At 37.8% G+C, this 20,343-nt stretch overlaps 1 protein-coding gene across 13 annotated transcripts in view; it reads right to left on the bottom strand.

Moving 5' to 3' along the window:
• The window catches only part of mef2cb (myocyte enhancer factor 2cb), a 209,710-nt gene that overhangs the window by 146,367 nt on the left and 43,000 nt on the right, over window positions 1–20,343 (bottom strand). The window contains exon 1 of one of the 13 annotated variants that reach the window (XM_061906282.1): window positions 12,309–13,018. The exons of the other annotated variants lie outside the window; for them this stretch is intronic. The gene's annotated coding sequence lies outside the window, so the exon portion shown is untranslated. Of the gene's footprint in view, window positions 1–12,308; window positions 13,019–20,343 lie in introns of those variants that run through there. 13 annotated transcript variants of the gene reach the window in all.

Genomic DNA, 20,343 nt, shown 5'->3' with positions numbered 1-20,343 from the left:
AATCAATTTAAAAAACAAAAAAAATATGTATATACAGACATACTGTAATAACTTGAAGTGAATAATGAAGATTTAAAAAACAATTACAAACAATTTCGTCAGAATTTTGCCTCTTGAAATTTCGATTATTATGATAATATTGCCCAAATTTTAAAGTTTTCTTATAAAAATTGTGACTTTTGTTGAGTAAAATTGTGATTCTTTTCATACAAATGTTAAGTTTTTCTTGTAAAATTGTGACTGTTATTGAGTAAAATTCCAACTTTGTTTATAATATTGCACAAATGTTCAGTTTTTCTTGTAGAATTTTGACTTGCGTTGAGTAAATCCCAGTTTTTCTTGTGAAATTGTGACCTTTTTCTTGTGGAAATCCAACTAATTTTCCACGACAAGATCTTTTATATTTGCCTAGTATGTATATATTATTAATGTTGTAAATACAAATCTTTATATATCTAGAAAGGGTGGTCCCAACGAGGTAGGCATTATTCCGAGGTCTTAAGAAGGCGACAAATACAAGAATATGTGTGTGTGTGCAGAAGCCTACAGTGCATTATACCAAATAAACAACTTATTACACGTGTACTTAACCAAGGAGAGCTGGTGAGCGCCGGGGGCTAATCCCGTGTTATCGTTTCGAGCGTTTCTCCCTTGATTTAAGGAAGAGGAGCCCAAGATGGTTAGCTCCACAGTGAGGAGGCGGGAGGAAAACCAAAAAAAAGCATTTGCGTCCACTTCCCACATACTATTCCTTCTCACTCGCCTCTCGCGCTCCCGCTATATACTCTGCCTTCTTCTCATTCCTTCTCCCTGTGGATTTTGCACCGCTCATCCTTGTTTTCGACCATCTCTCAGAACTGGGTCAGCATTTTGAAGAACACGGGAGGAAAGAAGAAGGGAAAAAAAGTGTGTTCTTCCAATGAGAACACTCCAAGTAGTCCGCTTATCAAATTAAGCTGTCAAAAAGCACATTAATAACAGGCAGCTCAAATCTCCTCACGCGGCTAGAGAGAAGTAACGGATGATCTCTCTCAGGCTGGGTAAAGAAACACCAAGGGCACTAATGATTTTCACAGGTTGCTGCCCCCTTGTATGTTTATCCCACTCAGATTGACCCCTAATAAGATTACTGGCCGTCTATGAGGGGAAGAAGCCGTCATTTCCAGCACAAATAGGACGTACCGCATGCAAAATTAAAAAGAGCTGAACGTGTGCGTATACACGCGTGGCTTCTTTCATCTCCTCGCAGAGGGATGACGATTAAACAATTGTCAAGTCGACAGCGAGGATACGCCGAGTCTATTGAAGCAAAAGTGCAAGAAACGTCTTTGAAGCTTACATTGTAAAATATAAACAGCCCATAGGCACGTTTTGTCACAAACCTCTTGGTTTCTATTGAGCGATTTGTCACTCATTCCAAAATGTGAGGCAGAGAGAGAAAGTTAACACTCTTCACGCCGCTCGCATTGCATATGCCCGGGACGCAGGAAGCAAATTAACAACTTGGCGTGCAGATGGCGGGGAGGAGAGAAAACAGCCCCCGTGACCTCACAAGTCGAGTCCAAGCCGTGTGTTTTCTCAACGGCGGGTTGTTCGCTCGAATAGACGCCGCGTCTCGAATAATCCCCAGGAAAAATAAACTGGTGGCAATTGGAATTACCTCGGTTCATAGATGCAATGTTCAACACGTTGGACGATCTCGGAGCATTGCTAACCAAAACAGCAGCCCTTACTGAGGCATGCTACAAGTCTCCTATATGATTCACACGTTGTAAACAAGTTCCTTGCACGGGTGAAAAACGATCTCATCTTTATGTTTCAGTCTCGTCTGCAGATTAGTTCCACCCATCCACACTCACACCGAAATTGTACCTACTTTAGTCAGTTTACCTTGAGTTGAACGTTGTTATAGTATACATACAACTACTTGTATGCATAACATTAACTAACTCCAAAATTTTAACACAAATGCAATTATGTTGTCAGAATACCCCAAAGGGGGAATTTTTTTTTTTTTTAAATAAATAAATAAATAAAATTAAACAATGATATATATATATATATATATATATATATATATATATATATATATATATATATATATATATACATATATATATATATATATGTCTTGATTGGATTATCCAGAGAATAGTGCTCGATACCGTGGTAGAGCGCAATATGTAGGTGTGGGAAAAAAATCACAAGACTACTTCATCTCTACAGATCTGTTTCATGAGGGGTTCCCTCAATCATCAGGAGATTTTTTTTTTCTCCTGATGATTGAGGGAACCCCTCATGAAACAGATCTGTAGAGATGAAGTAGTCTTGTGATTTTTTTCCCACACCTACATATATATATATATATATATATATATGTATATATATATATACATATATATATTATATTTATATATATTATATATATTATATATAAAAATATATATATAAATATATATATATATATATATATATATATATATATATATATATATATATATATATATATATACATATATATATACACACGCATATATATATATATATATATATATATATATATATATATATACGATTGCATTACATCCGGAGATGCTTTCTTCTTCATTCACCTTAGGTGAATGGAGCCTTGGCCAGGAGAACTTGATATCTTCAGACGGTGTCCAGCGGTCATTGGGTGTTTCGACCCTGAACCGTAACACCCTACCGCTGGTGGGCCGGCAGTGGTGGCCAAGTCACTGCCTATCTCCTCCTCCTGGCTTCCAGCTCATCTCATCTAATATATATATATATATATATATTATATTTATATGGGATGTAACGGTACGTGTATTTGTACTGAACCGTTTCGGTACGGGGGTGTCGGTTCGGTTCAGAGGTGTACCGAACGACACGGACATATTAAGTAGCGCACCGCACGTTGTGTAAACAAAGCACACCGAGGCACCATGAATTGATTTACGTATGGATCCCGACTTAAACAAGTTGAAAAACGTATTCGGGTGTTCCCATTTAGTGGTCAATTGTACGGAATATGTACTGTACTGTGCAATCTACTAATAAAAGTTTCAATCAATCAAAAAAAAAATATATATATATATATATATCAAACCTTTGCATGACATAACAATTTTTGGATTTCCACCTGTAGCTAACTTTATTATAACAAACTATAAAATAACAACAACATATAGTTGTAACTCTATTGTAATTATTATAAAATAACGACAGTATATAGCTGTAACCTTATTGCAATTAGCTGCACAACTGCAATTGCCAAGTTAAAACAGAGGTTTTCAAACTGTGGTACGTGTACCTCCATCTAGTGGTAGGCCAAAATATCACATAATTTTCAAACACAGTGTTACTGTTCAAAATGTGTGTAATGTTACAGTGGCCAAAAATATTGAATATACTTGTTAATTAAAACTTCTGCCTTGTTTTAATGAATACTTAGGCCTACTGTGCTACTGCATTTTAATGATTGTGGCACAAGTGTTTTCTGAGGTGGTGAAAAAGATTTGGAAATAATCGTAGAATCACAGCTTTGAAGTGACAGTAGCGATATTTCACAGACGATTACGGTAAATGTTACTGTGAAATTAAAGCTACTATTAATAACTTACAATGAACATTTTGACTTACATTCAAATAAAGTCCTCCTGGAGGTGTGTACACAAACACACAACTGTGTCCCTATTTTCCTAACAGCAAAAGTCTACTTAGCATTTTTTCTTTTTTCAGACCCCCAGCCCCTGATTTTCTCACACCCTCATCCTGTTTGCATGGGTCCCGAGGGGGCCGCTTGGAGGATGGACGCGGCGAGGGGGGAGCCTGGGAGCCACGACAGGTATCTCCCACACTTCCTCCGCTATTTTTAAAAGCATGAGGCCAGTGCACGGCCCAAAATAAGTCAGAGGCCATTTTTATCCCAGATGATAGCGGCGGCGACTCCTCCCTGTCTTACTCACACACACGCACACTGCCAAAAAAGTTAACAAGCAAAATAGGGGGGGACAAAAAAACAATGGAAGTGTCACTGTATTGAGCATGCTCAAATGCACAAGCGGCAGACAAAAGTCAATATCAAGGCTGAGCTATTTCTGTAAAGAGCACTATTTAGGAAGTGTGGGCCGGGTGCCAGTATTCTCCTCGCTATAGTCTGGGCGATAGATAGACCTCACCTCTTTCCTCTCTCTCTCACTCCTAACCCTTTTTCCAACTCGACCCTCGCTCCATTCTCAGCTGTCTCTCCGAGGTTATTTGTATTTCCACCACTTTCAATCAGAATAGTAACACTCTTGCATTTTGACCAATCGCGATTAATCGTGGTGAATTACTTTTTAATGACGTTTGTCGAGAAAAAATTCAATACAACCTGAGTGCTGTCAAACGGTACCATTTTTTATCACAATAATAACATTGTTGCATTTTGACTTATCGCGATTAATCGTGGTGAATTACTTTTTAATGACGTTTGTCGAGAAAAAAGTAAACAAAAAATGAGTGCTGTCAAATGATACCATTTTTCATTAGAATAATAACACTTTTGTATTTTGATTAATCACGATTAATCGCGGTGAATTACTTTTGAATAATGTTTGTTGAGGAAAAGTAAACAAAAAATGAGTGCTGTCAAACGGTACCATCTTTAATCGGAACAACACTTTTGCATTTTGACTAATCGCGATTAATCGTGGTACCTTATTTTTTAATTATGTTTGTCGAGAAAAAAGTAAACAATAGGGAGCGCTGTCAAATGGTACCATTTTTAATCAGAATAACAACACTTTTGCATTTTGACTAATTGCGATTAATCGTGGTGAATTACTTTTTAATAGCATTTGTCAAGAAAAAAGTAAACTAAAAATTACTGATGTCAAATGGTACCATTTTTCATCAGAATAACAACACTTGCATTCTGACTAATCGTGATTAATTGTGATAAATTAATTTACTATAACCTCACTGCTTTTCTCTCTCTCTCTCCCCGCCCTTTTTCCAACCCAGCCCTTGCTCCATTGTCAGCTCTCTCTCCGAGGTTATTTGTTTTTCCACCGGCTCGAACCGCAGCGCTTTAGCCAGGTGAAAGCATCTCAAAGAGAGAAAGTGAGGCCCCCCGCTCCATATTGAAGTGAAGCTATGGGCTGGAGTTTCAAACAAAGTGCCCCCCTCATTCATTATACATGATACTGCACTGAAAATCTCCTTCCGCAACACCATCGCTTCTCCTTTCGCTCCATCTTCCTGCTCCTCTCCATTCTCCTGTCCTCCCTTCACTTCCCTTGCACCGGACAAAGCATCCATAAAGCATGAATAAAAGTAATGACATCACGAGCTGCACTTTGGAAGAATTGTAAAGGAGAAAAAAAAGAAAAGACATGCGTCACGGCCAAAAGAAGAGTTTCGGTATATTAGTGAAAAGTTGTTTTGACAGACAGAACGTCAATCAACTGGTGTGGACTTTGGCAGTTCAAAGCCGCTTTCTTGTCCAAGTGTTGACTTTTCGCACAATTTACACATTTGGTGTCGACAGCCTTTTTCAAGAGCGCCCGGTCAAAACTTCCTGATGCCCATCAGCATCGATTTATTGGGAATTTGCGAGAAACTGCATGGAAGCAGAACACTTGAGTCATTTTTTCTTCCCCCTTGGATCCATGTGTCAACACAAGATCTTCTAAAAATACTCGATAGCAGAAGCGGCGGTGGCGTCGGCGGGCAGATTGCGGCAGAGGAAAGATGCTTCAGATGGATGCGAGCCCGCAAAACAGAGCCACCTCTGTGTGCGTCTCGCCGGACCGTGCCGCCGAGTGACTCTGCTACGTCGCAGACGTGACAAAGATAAATTACAGTTTCTTGTATTTATTCATTTTTTGACACTGGATGCAGTCCAAAAAGAAACAAGCTTGGCGTTGCCACAGGTGGGCCCCCTTGTGTTTAATCATGGAGAATATTTTAGCTTGACACCACCACATTATATCAAAACTAGTGCTGTCAAATTATACTTTTTAAAGTCAGACACTTTGGCATTTCAATAATGACGATTAATCGTGGAAAATTACTTTTTTCATAATTTAAATAAACTTAAAAAAAGGCACCAATATTTGGACACAAATGCAATGTTATAGTTATTGTGTTAATTGTTCAAATGTTTTACTTGAATGTCATTCATTTGCTCAAAACTTGATAAAAGTTGTATATGAAGTCCAGTCAGGGTGTACAGTATAGTTTTGCCAGTGAGGAGAGGAGTTTACCTTGACTTGATTGTAATATAGAGTTGTTGTTTTTTTTCTTTTTACCAAATCATCGCTATTTATTTATATTTTTAATCGTGTTTTAATTTTCCTGTGGGAACTCTCCTGAAGGAAACGATAAAGTATTGTCTGTCTAACTATCTGTTTGTAAAAAAAACTATAAAAAAATTAGTGCTGTCAAAATATTGTATTTTTAAATCTGATTATTCATGCATTATTGATTAATCGTGAATAATCGCAAAAAAAAAACTTTAAATAGTCCACAGTATTTTGACACAAAAACAATGCTATTGTCAGAATGTCATACAGAAACTTTTTTTTTTATTTCACTTGATTGCACCTGATTTATTTTGCTAAAAACTTGTTGAAACTTTTATCAAAAGTCCAGTCACGGTGTACAGTATTTTTGCCAGTGAGCACACTAGTTTACTTTGACTTGATAGTAATATGTACAATCTTTGTTATTTAATTGAGGAAAAGATATGAAAATTTGTGTTGTGAAAGCATTTTTAAATCAGATTAATCATACTTTTGCGTTTCGATTAATAATGATTAATCGCTGAAAATACTTACACAATGTTTAGACACACATGCAACGATGTCAGATGAATTTGTACATGTGTGCTCGTCATTTAATTGCTCAAAACTTGCTAAAAGTTTAATCCAAAGTCAAATCAGGGTGGATGTTTTGCCATTGAGCATACTAATTTACCTTGACTTAATTGTAATTAAGTAATTAACCAAATTACCGTAATTTATTTGTGAAAAAATATACAATGGAGTGCTGTCAAAAAATGGCATTTTTAATCAGATTAATCACACATTTGCATTTTGATGAATTGTTATCAATCAGAGAAAACTACTTAAAAAGACCACAATAACTTCACATAAATGTAATGATATTGTTAGAATGTCATAGAGGAACATGTTTTTATTATTTTTTCTTGAATGCATGTCCTTTATTTATTCCAAACTAGCTAAAATTTTTTAACGAAAGTCCAGTCAGGGTGTACAGTATTTTTTGCCATTGAGCTCAATAGTTTTCGTTAACATGATTATAATATATGGTATTTTACCAAATCATCAATATTTAATTATGAACAAGTATAGACGAATTAGTACTGTCAAAAGATTAAATATTTTAAATCGGATGATTCACACCTATGCATTTTGATTAATCGTGATTAATCGCAGAAAATTACTTTTAAATAAGACGATATTTTGACGCAAATTCAATGTTTTGACGCAAATTAAACGACCGGTCTGACAGAATGTCAGACTGGTCATTTGTTTGTTCAAAATTTGCAAAAACTTGTATCTAAAGTCCTGTCAGGAGGCACTTTTTGCCATTGAGCACACAAGTTTACCTTGACTTGATTGTAATAAATGTTTTTTTTACCAAATTATCGTTATTTAGCTGTGAAGAAGTATACAAAAATAAGTGTCGCCAACATATTAATATTTTAAATCAGATTAATCACACTTGGATTTTGATTAATCGTGATTAATTGCAGAAAAATATTTTTTTAAAGATCCCATTTTGACACAAATGCACTGTTATTTTCAGAATGTCATACAGCTTTTACCTGAGTGTACCTCATTTAATTGCTCAAAACTTACTAAAAGTTTTTATTTTAAGTACAGTCAAGGTGTGTTTTTGCCTTTGAGCACACTAGTTTACCTTAACTTGATTGCAATATATAGTGTTTTACCAAATATTCGCTATTTAATTGTGAAGAAGTATGCAAAAGTTAGTGCTGTCAAAAGACTTAATATCTAAATTACATTAATCACACTTTTGCATTTAAATTAAATGCAATTAATTGCAGAAAATTACTTGCATGCATGATTAAAATTAATTTAAAGAAAACTTTAATATTTGCAAATAAATGCAATTTTTTGTCATGTCATGCAGGAGTTTAAGAAAAATGTTTTACTTGAATACAGGTCATTTATTTACTCAAAACCTGCCAACAGTTTTATCGACAGACAAGTCAGGGTATTTTTTTTTTCCATTTAGCACACTACTTTGACTGGATTACAATAAATAGTATTTTACAAAATTATAGGTATTTGTCGTGGATAACTACACAAACATTAGTTTGGTCAAAAGATTACATTTTTAAAATGGCTTGCATTTTGATAAATCGTGATTAATCGCAGAAAATCAGTTAAAAAAGAAAACATTTTGACACAAATCCATCATACAGAAACGTATTTGAATGCACGTCAGTTATTTGCTCAAAACAGTTGTATCAAAAGTTCCATCTGGGTCTTTTTTGGAGTGAAGTCTACCAGTCGGAGTCTCTGCACTCACAGGAGCAGGTATGATCCAAATAAAATGTGTGATTAATCTTCATATGAACATAATAATTGCCATAACCGGTCGTGAATAATCGCACGAGTTAGAGTGCTTTGGCAGCCCTGTCAAAAACATTTACAGTACACTGTAATTAACTGCAAAATCAATTAGTAATAACTTTTTGGGAATAAAGTGTAGAATCACAACTCTGAAGTTACAGTAAATTATTGTAGCAATATTTCAGTCAAATTACTGTAAATGTTACCTTGAAATCAATGCAATTATAGGCAAGTAATTGACCGTGGATTTAAAATGAACTTTTTGTTCAACGTAATGTAATACTCAAATACAGGCCTCCTCCGAATAAATGAGTTAACTTTTTTTTTTTTTTTTAAACAGATGTGGTAGTCCATAGGGTTCCTCACTCGATCTCAGGATGGCAGTCGAAGTGTTTGAGAGAGTTGCGAGGAAGTTAATTAGTTTAAAAACGTGTTACCTCCTTTTTTGTACATTGACATGCTCACGTCAAGACCGCACAGTTCAGTATTTAGACGGAAAAAGTACAAACGTGGCTCTACTCTAAATGTTTCTCTTTGTCTTATCATGCAAAGCTCCGTCTGTACTCCCCAACCCCTGCAAGTCTGCAACAACTCCCTCGCTTGCTCCCTGTCCAAATATTCCAGGAAGCATTGCGAGGTGTTTCGGGTGTCTCTTTATAGGTGGGCTACAGCTGACGTTACCATTGTGTGGTCAGCACACGGCTGCTTGCCTGCAAGACCACCCAGTCGGCTGCTGCCGCCGCCACCGCCACCATCGTGACCGACAGGCCAGGCAGGAAACAGGAAACAGGAAGGAGGAGGCAGGAAATCCTGTCCGACTAGATCGCTATGTCCATTACAACATCACCATACCGCGTCGGCTTTCTTTTTGTCTGATTTCAAAGCACTGAAGCCTGAAACTAAAAACTGTATTACAATTCCTTTTTCTTTGTTTTATTTTTTTTCCCCCCAAGACGTGAAAGAAAGAAATAAAAAAAAAGAAGGAAATCATTGTGAATACACAGCAAGAAAATAAAGGCATAAACAATCAGACAGGATACAAACACACAGAGAGACAGACAGGCAAACAAAGAGAGGCAGAGAACACAAAGCGGGGCGCAGCCAAAAAAGGGACTTTATGGAAAAAATATTCTAAAGTGTGTTTTACAATACAATTAAACATCAAAGGCTGCATCTATTCCGCTGTGATCTTTAACACCCCAGTGAACAGCCCCCCCGACACACAGTTACAACACACACTAACGCAAACACTGCTGAGCATCGGCGCTAATTACTAGAGAGAGATGCAAAAAAAAGGACATATTTAAATATACGCATTCCCTGTAAAGTGTGGTATTTTTTAAAAAGTTTATAAAGTAAGGGGTTATATGATAAGAGTGAAATTAATGATATGTTTCATGCATTAATACAAGTCTCGAGAGGCCTTTAGGAGCAAAAAATGAGCATTACTGTATCACACCTTATAACAGCTCTTTCTATGCATTATGATGTGATGACTCCTGTATCACCTTTTTTCTTTGCAGCCAAATAGGCAAAGATTATGTCAAATTACTGTACTTTGATATCTCGCACCATGCCAACATGGTTAAAAAAATATATATATTTAAAACAACATGAAAAAAACTTTAAAGCACAGTAAAAGGGGGGGGGGGGGGGGCTGTTAAATTATTTGCTTTAACATGAGCGCCTGTGATGTTTCAATGAAGCAAAACATTTTTTCCATAAGGAGTGAATTCTGAAGTGGGCTTTTTTTTTTCTCTGCTGGATTACATGTCTTTGTGGTTTTCCTGTGCGATATTAAAAAAAAAAAAAAAAAGGAACCATACACACTCTGGGGTGAGTCCCCACTTTGCGCGGACATTTATGTTGAGAATGAAAAATATTGGCATTCATGCGCACACCGATCACACACACATATGTCCATTTTTCATCTTACACTCTTGGCTAAAGTTAGGAAAAAAAAATAGCAGATTGTTTTTGACATGAGTTTAACACGTTTTAAAGCATGTCCATGGGGGACCTAATAGATTTCAGTGGTCTTCTCTTGGTAGATGTATCACAACACCATAACTGCTGTTTGATATAGGTACACAAGTGCACACACACGCACACACACATACAGTCCTTCCTTTAAGTAAAGCCTCACTGAGCCCCTAGTGTACAGCAAAGTGCCCTGACAATCGGCTCAATGCCCTCGGCCAATCAGGGCCACACGTGACCCTCTAATCCGACTCTGACAAGTGTGTGTCGTCATTGTTGGTTTTGTGAATCAGTGACCCTAAAATGTCAAAAAGGGAAGGGGTTAAGAGAGGGGTAACAAAAAACTGTGTTAATAGGGGACAGAGCATCCTTTTTTATTTTGTCTATATGCATGCACAGGGGGGTTCTTGCAGATTACAGTGCTGGGCTGACACAGTCCACAGTGTGTAATCGTGCGTCCACATGCGAACACTCACCTTCCCTTTGAGCGGATTAACCTAACGCTATAACTCCCAAGAGAGCAACAGGCCAGACAGGACAACTTCACGGACCATGGCCACAGCAGTGGGACCCACAGTTTGTCGTGTGCACTACCATGAATTGATTAACGTGGACCCCGATTTAAACAAGTTGAAAAACGTATTCGGGTGTTACCATTTAGTGGTCAATTGTACGGAATATGTACTGAACTGTGCAATCTACTGATAACAGTATCAATCAATCAATCAAAACTAAAACATTGTCCAATTTCTAAATTGCCCCTCTGGAATTCAATTGAATTGTGGTAAAATACAGAATAAAAAGACATTGCACAATAAAAATGGCTTTGAAAATTGTCATTTGTACTTGAATTGTTCCTGCTCTCACAAGTCAAATGGGGAATCTGCATTAAAGTGGTATTTGTTGTTAAAAAATCATTAGGGGCATACAAAATCGATGCAGTTTTGCGACAGCGTTATTGTTGAACTCACCTCCGTGCCGGCTGCACAGGGGAAACAGACAGAGTTTGAGTTCCCGTCCAAAGGCCCATCTTTATGTTTTTGCATACATATTTAGTTTCTGGGGTTGCAAGTGGGTAACAAATGAGAGGGGTTAATGAAGGTCCTGCAACAGGTTCAATCAAGTGTGCATAATGGCACAATTACAATAAAATTGCAGCCTGCTAGGGAGACAATAAACACAGATTCAAAGTGCCATTATACATTTTGGTGATGCCTTTATTTATTATTTAAAAAGCTACATTTCTGGAAAAGTGTTTATTAAACACAATTCAACCCGTGTTTAAAATGGTCGGACAACAACGCAATAACTGTGCTAATCTCAACTTAATGATTACATAAAATTATTTTGATGACTTTTAAATCCCCACATGCAAACCCAACCTGCCTGTTTTTTGTTTTTTGTTTAGTGTCATAAACTTTTTTTTGTATCAAAAAAAAAATTAAGTAAGCCTACATTAGCACGTGTTAAGATGTGTTAATGTGCAAACAGGAGCAGAACTCCCTTAATAGAGCCATAAACAGCCGTTTAAAAGTCCTTTTATAGGGCCAATTGTCAGCATAAGTGGAGTGGGGTCGCGACACTTATTTCAGAGGAGCTTCATTCACCCACGACACGTCGAACACGTTATTAATGAATGAAAGAAAAAAAAACGCCACAATTTAACAAGACCAAACTTATCCAAAGCATTAACCCAGCGCGCTTCTTACTTACTTGATGGAAGAAGGAATGAGCCCGGCTGATGTGGAAGGCGCGCAGCGAGCAGGTCCGCCGGTGCTTGCTGGGGTCCGGTCCGGACTGGCTTGGCGAGGACGGGACTCGGGCCGACACGCACTTAAAATCCAGGAGCGCAATTTAGCAGAAGACGCCGCTGGGAGGGGAAAAAGTCATCTACAGTACACGCTGGGAGTCTCCACTATGTCATGGAGGACTACGAGCTCTCTCTCTCTCTCTCTCTCTCTCTCTCACTCTCTCTCTCTCTCTCTCTCTCTCTCTCTCTCTTTCTCTCTCTCTCCCCCACCCTCTCTCTCTCTCTCTGTCTCTCCCTCTCTCTAATCGCCCAGAAGTGTGCTGGCGGCAAAGGTGTGTGTGAGTACGGTGCAGCGGTGCCGGTATAGCAGGTGAAGATCTGCTTTACCACAAATCCTGACAAAATATTCCCACAAACTCCCCTTCCTCTTTTTTTTTTTTTTTTTTTTTGCGCGTGACGTCTTCTTCTTCTTCTTCTTATCCTTCCTCTTATTCCTCTCTTCTTCTTCTTCTTCTTTGAATTCCTTTAGAGTAGAGTTCTCCTCTTCTTCTTTTTGTTCTTCTTTGTATTACTTTGGATTATTCTTCTTCCTGTTCTTGTTCTTCTTGTTGTTGTTCTTCTTCTTTGTATTCTTTTGGACTCATCTCCTTCTTCTTCTATGTATTCCTTTAGTTTTTTTTTTCTTCTTCTTCTTCTTCTTCTTCTTCTTCTTCTTCTTCTTCTTCCTGTTCTTGTTCAACTTGTTGTTGTTCTTCTTCTTCTTTGTATTCCTTTGGAGTCATCTTCTTCTTCTCCTATGTATTCCTTTAGTTTTCTTCTTCTTCTTCTTCTTCTTCTTCTTCTTCTTCTTCTTCCTCTTCTTCTTCTACTTTGAATTCCTTTAGAGTCCTCCTCTTCTTCTTTTTCTTCTTCAATGTATTCCTTTAGTCTTTTTTCTGTTATTCCTCTTCCTCTCCTTCTTCTTCTTCTTCTTCTTCTTCTTCTTTTTTTTCTTCTTCTTCTTTGTATTCCACTAGAGTTCTCTTCTTTTTTGTATTCCTTTAGAGTCTTCGTCTTCTTCTTCCTGTTATTCTTCTTCTTCTTCTTCTGCTTAGTCTTCTTCTTCTTCATATTACTTGAGTCATCTTCTCCTCCTTCTTTGTATTCCTTTATAGTCCTCTTCGTCTTCTTCCTCTTTGTATTTTTTCTAGAGCCCCCTTCTTCTTCTTCTTCTTCTTCTTTGTCTTTTTCTTCTTTGTATTCCTTTAGAGTCTTTGTCTTCTTCCTTTTCTTTTTCTTCTTTTTCGTATTACTTGAGTCCTCTTGTCCTTCTTCTTCTTTATATTTCTTTATAGTCCTCTTCGTCTTCTTCTTCTTTTAATTCCTTTATAGTCTTCTTCTTCTTTTTCTTCTTCTTCTTCTTCTTTGTATTACTTTAGTCTTCCTCTTCTTCTTTTCCTCCTCCTCCTCCTCCTCCCCCTTCTTCTTCTTCTTCTTCTTTGTATTCCTCTAGAGTTTTCTTCTTCTTCCTCTTTGTATTCCTTTAGAGTCTTTGTCTTCTTCTTCTTCTTTTTCTTCTTTTTCTTCTTCTTAGTCTTCTTCTTCTTCTTCTTTGTATTACTTGAGAGTCATCTTCTCCTCCTTCTTCTTTGTATTCCTTTATAGTCCTCTTTGTCTTCTTCTTCTTTGTATTTTTTCTAGAGTCCTATTCTTCTTCTTTGTATTCCTTTAGTCTTCATCTTCTTCTTCCTGTTCTTCTTCTTCTTTTTCGTATTACTTGAGAGTCCTCTTCTCCTTCTTCTTTGTATTCCTTTATAGTCCTCTTCGTCTTCTTCTTCTTCTTTGTATTCCTTTATAGTCTTCTTCTTCTTTGTCTTCTTTGTTTTCTTCTTCTTCTTCTTTGTATTCCTTTAGTCTTCCTCTTCTTCTCCTCCTCCTCCTCCTTCCCACCCCCTTCTTCTTCTTCTTCTTCTTCTTCTTCTTCTTCTTCTTCTTCTTCTTCTTCTTCTATTCCTTTAGAGTCCCGAAAAGGTGACGGGCTCACATTTCCCCTAACCGGCTTTTAATGAAAGAGTAACGTCTGGTCCTAATGGTTTATTATCTCCCCAGCCCTGATGGAATGGAGTGCTCAGGGAGGACCACTAGAGGAAGATGATGGGTAAAGAGGGCCAGCACTTATCAACCAGAGTGAAGCGTGCATAGCCAACACTTTCATAAAATAAAGTACATGTATTTATTTTTTTTATTTTACCAAGGGGGAGAGTCAATTATTGCGCACATATTTTTTAAATGTTTTATTTTGCCAACTGTTTACAAACATTACGTAAGACGAGCACATACTTTGTTTTAATGCAGACCCACGAACAGGTTTTATCCGGCCCGCGGGATGAGTTTGCCAAGTATAAAAATGTACCGGAGTTTTTTAAATTAACGAAACAGCTGTTCTAAATGTGTCCACTGGATATCGCAATAGCAATTATTTTGTATATTTGAAGAGGATGCTAAACCACATGAAGTTAGTACATTAGTCGAGAAAAATTATTGAATTACATAAATAACATCCTGTAATTTGATATCGATACCCTTTTTTTTTATGTTGATATATTGAAAATGAACACCAATGAGTTGACTGCTGAACATTATCTCATAATTTATTCCGAAAATATAAATAACGACAAATAAATTATCAACTGCAACATGTAAGTGTAAAAAAAAAAACATCTTTACGATTTGTACATTTGTGCTTGTTCTATTTTTAAACAAAGAAAACAATCTGAAGTTGTCTTTATTTTTAAGTTATCGTGCCGTGATTTTACCAGTCCGGCCCACTTGGGAGTAGATTTTTCTCCATGTGCCCCCCCGATCTAAAGTGAGTTTGACACCCCTGTTTTAATGCATTCTAATATGTTTAGTCTGCTAACACTGGAGACAATGGGGATCGCGCTATTCCGCCTATTTTTTGGCTATAAAATGAAGTCAAGATGGGCTCATGTTCCACCCATTATGTACGTGCGGTGGTCTGTTCTCAACGAGTTCATGGCATCATTTAGCCTTTTCTCGGATAAAAATGCCCCATGCTTGCGCTGTTTTCGGCTCTATGAACGGTTCAAACCGCGAAAAGGATAAACGTTTCTTCAGAGTGCCTCGAGAGGTAAACGAAAAGGGCGGAAGAGTGCAAGATTTAATGAAAGACGACGAGAAAAGCTACCTTGTACTCCAGTACATGGTAGGACAGCCCAAAAATGAATGAGTGCTCACTTCGTTAGAGGTTTGTTTGATATACTTTTAACACATGTTTGCTACAAGTGTACTATCAGGTTTAGTACAAGTGTATGAGTCTAAATAAAATTAATTGAATATCAGCAAAACCTAAAAGAGTTAAGTTTTTACCAAAGGCAGCAATAGTAAATGAATCTTGCAGAACATACACAATGTTTATATCTATAGTTATATATTGATAAAGACGGGGGAATACAAGCTACTCGTAAACGGCGCGAGCAACATCAACATCAAACATGGCGGTTGACGCAAAGTTAAATTGTGAAATGCAACCTTACCCGAGCAAAAAACATGTATATTTATCTGGCAGAGTCTTGATGCCAATTTCATTGACCTGGCCACACACAAAGAAGTAGTAGACCTCCACGTTTTTCCATGTTTTCGTCGTCTAGAGCGCACGATCTCTGGGAACTCCACTGACAAACTTTGTCACTCAACAAATGGTAAATGGGTTATACTTGTATAGCCCTTTTCTACCTTCAAGGTATTCAAAGCGCTTTGACACTATTTCCACATTTACCCATTCACACACTGATGGCGGAAGCTACCATGCAAGGCGCTAACCACGACTTAAGGACACAATGGACATGACTGGGTTGGTAGAAGCTGGGAATCGAACCAGGGACCCTGAGGTTGCTGGCACGGCCACTCTCCCAACTGCGCCACGCCGTCCCTCGACAATTTTTTATTTGATGAAGTACAGGGATTTATTCCAATGCATTGTTGGATTTTTGCTCGTATCTGGTTCTTGCAGGAATAATAATCCTCTTTTGTGTACTCAAATTTGTGCTCGCCGCTTGCTGTACAACAGCCATCTAAACTTGGTTGACCACCACTGGACTATTCACTTCCGGGAAGAAATCACTTTTTGGAATACAAGCAATAAGGCACTCCAAAAAAAAAAAGATGTTATATACATGCTGTAAGTATATATATAATGTAGTAACCGGCAAATTTTATAATTGCATGTAATATTTGCATATTTTGGTCATTTCGAGCATACTGTGGCACATTCATTTCACAAACTTTCGCAATTTCCTTCAACAACAACACTGACTACCACTCATGCAGACTTCATGAGAGACAACAAACATAACAAAACAAACACTCAGGGACTGATTTACTAAAATCCAAAACAAGAGCCAAAAATATTAAAAAAGCATATACTATGAGTGAGCGTGTTGCGTGTGATTTACTAAGACTGCACATTCATGTTACCATGCTCCTACTTGTGGTAATTTGCTGTGTTTTCAAAAATGCAGGAGACGTTTTAGAAGCAGTCCTGCAGCTCATTTACAATTGTTTATATTTTTTTTAATCAGCAAAGGTGCGTCCATTAGAGAGAGGCTACATTTTCTCCGCTCAGGACGCAAAAAACGCATCCATTTAAGATTTTTTTTCATACAATAAATATTTCAATCATGTATTCTATATTAAATAAACAAACATCATTAGAAAATACTGAAGGACACCAAAATGCTTGAAATAAACAAACATCATTAAAAAATACTGTAAGACACCACAACGCATCAATTGCATTTTTTAAATCAACCATTTAAGTAATCCAACAGTTATAACATTTTTAAAAATGATGTTGCCGAATAAATGATATGTCTACTATTTTTTCATTTCTGACAAGTGCTAAATAAAATGCAAAATACTGCCCAAAAGACGGTGACGAGGATTGATAAATCACACTGCGCGTGCTAAACATATTATATTTGTATTTTCTCTTTCCAGTATTGTGTCTGTTCTGATGATCAGCGTATATTTTGCATTATAATGAAGACAGAGACGCAAAATTGATTGCACTCCTTATTCTTAACGGACACAATCCACTTTGCAAGTGTTCAGTAGACCAGCTTTTTGCTGTGCTATCAGGTTTAGTACATGCAAACTTTGTGTAAATCAGGCACCTACTGTACAATGTCTGCTCTCACTGGGATGACGACTGAGTGGATGTTCATATCTTCTCATTTAAGTGAAGTACTAATCATATACATCTAGAATGGTTAAAGGGGAACATTATCACCAGACCTATGTTAGCGTCAATACATACCTTGATGTTGCATAAAAAAGATCACATGTTTATTTAACCGATTTTCCGAACTCTAAAAGGGTGAATTTGGCGATTTAAACGCCTTTCAATTTTTGGCTGTAGGAGCGATGACCTTTCACCCGTGACGTTACAACGGGAAGCAATCCGCCATTTTCTCAAACACATTACACACACCAAGTCAAATCAGTTCTGTTATTTTCCGTTTTTTCTATTGTTTTCTGTACCTTGGAGACATCATGCCTCGTCGGTGAGTTGTCGGAGGGTGTAACAACACGATCAGGAACGGATTCAAGTTGACTTAAGTGGAGTGTGTATCGATTAGCACAGCATGCTAATCGATGCTAACATGCTATTTAGGCTAGCTGTATGTACATTTTGCATCATTATGCCTCATTTGTAGCTATATTTGCACCCAGCCTTTCCCTCGGCCCACATTTAATGCTAAACAAACACATACCAATCGACGGATTCAAGTTGCACCAGTATCAAAAGATGCAAAAGTCCCTCGTTTGTTCTGCACATTTTACCGACGATAGCGATGCTACAACATAGATGTGTGGATATCCTGCGACACTCACAGCAGATGCATTTCCAACGATAAAGTCAACAAAATCACAAAGGTGAGATTTGTTAATCTTATTGACTTATGTGCTAATCAGACATATTTGGTCACGGCATGACTGCCTGCTAATTGATGCTAACATGCTATTTAAGCTAGCTGTATGTACATTTGTAGCTATATTTGCATCCAGCCTTTCCCTCTACCCACATTTAATGCCAAACAAACACTTACCAATCGATGGATTTACGTGGCTCCAGTGATCAAAAGATGCAATCGTTGGTTAGAAGGCGATCACCGAATTCGTTGTCGTTACCTTTGTCCGTCGTGATATGGCTCAATAGCTTCAGTTTCTTCTTCAATTTTATTTTCGCTATCTGCCTCCACACTCCAACCATCCGTTTCAATACATGCGTAGTCTGTTGAATCGCTAAAGCCGCTGAAATCCGAGTCTGAATCCGAGCTAATGTCGCTATATCTTTCTGTTCTATCTGCCATGTTTGTTTGTATTGGCATCACGCAGTGACGTCACAGGAAAATGGACGGCTGGATTTACAGATAGCGAAAATCAGGCACTTTTTTTCGGGATATTCCATGATAGGTAAAATTTTGAAAAAAACTTCGAAAAATCAAATAAGCCACTGGGAACTGATTATAATTGGTTTTAACCCTTCTGAAATTGTGATAATGTTTCCCTTCAAATAAAAGGTGGGTGCAAACTAGCGTCATTTTATGTCTGTCTCACCGTTTCCGGATATAAATAAAAGTCAAAGGAGACCAACTTCTCGGTTTATGGCCACAATCTTCCACTATCCAGGTGAAATGCATGATTTATAATATAGAACAGTAAAAAATAATAATGAGTTGGACACCCTTGCATGAACGGTTACAAACAGCAAACCTTGACGTTTAAATATTTGTCCTTGGGAGTACCTGCAGTCTTGATTATTCCTATAGAAACATGGCTTTTGTCTGACCATATTTTGTCTATTGTGATAACGTTGCTGAAACAACTCGTCTTTCCCTCTCTCTGGTGGTCCCGACACTCCCCGACCCCAAAAAGAAAGCTTCCCCTCCTCTTGTACGGCGCCAATCACAGTGCAAGAAGCCTCCTATCTGCTGATGATAAGGCCTGACACAGACAGTAAGCATGGGGAATTACCAGGCCCTTATCCATCCACCCGAATGATTTCAAAACATCCACTCTACTGGTGTGAAGATAACAATTAAAGCAGCAAGTTTGCCACTTCAGATAAGAGGCAGACAGGCATCACAATGGCTTTACGTACCGAGATGAATCCCAGATAGGCCTTGTAATAATCTGGCTCTATTATTCTAATATTATATGGCTGTCAAACGGGAAAATTTGGGATGGTTCGAGTGTTACGCCATCACATCAGCACTCCTTGTTGAGTTTTTAATCAGCCAAAGCTCATACAATGTGACAGATTAAAGCAATTATACGTGGTAATCCTTCTTAGAAGTAACAGCTTGGTTACTCTGATTTGTACTAATGACGGTAGTATCGCCGTTGTTATTGCCATGGCAACCTCAGATGACATATTTTAGTTTAGTGCAACCAACAGAACAAACATATGCATATACCGTGCTACCCTTGTTATTGTAAGCCTATCTTTTCGTACGGTGTGGTTTTTGCCGTAATTTTAGCATTTGTCATATTTTCTATTAATGGTAAATGGTAAATGAGTTATACGGTAGACAGGAAGTCTGGAGTCACTTTTATCTGACACTTAAACATCGTCAAAACATGACAAGACACCTCTTCTAATGCCAATTACACACTTCCGGCTTCACAATTACAGCGCTACGCATCTAATTACGATCATGGCTTTGTCAAAGAGGTTTTGTAATATAATCTGTGATATTTCTAGCCCAAAAAATATTTTCTTGCATATTGAAATGTGGAGAGGGGCATGGTCCACGCGTTCCCTGCGGGCGGGGTGTGTGCAGGGGCCGGCCATGAAGCAGCCAACAGGTGAGTGGATATCTCAGCTGGAACGAGTTATCTAATCACCTGTTCCTTTATTAGCAGCGCCGGAGACCATGAGCGGAGGAGATAGTGGGAGCAGGAGAGACAGATGACTGAAAAGCAAACAGAAGA

This window comes from Nerophis ophidion, linkage group LG07, assembly GCF_033978795.1.
Source record: "Nerophis ophidion isolate RoL-2023_Sa linkage group LG07, RoL_Noph_v1.0, whole genome shotgun sequence".
In the NCBI taxonomy this organism is placed as follows: domain Eukaryota; kingdom Metazoa; phylum Chordata; class Actinopteri; order Syngnathiformes; family Syngnathidae; genus Nerophis; species Nerophis ophidion.
Note: the sequence above shows the minus strand (reverse complement) of the source record. Positions and strands in the feature narration are given on the sequence as shown.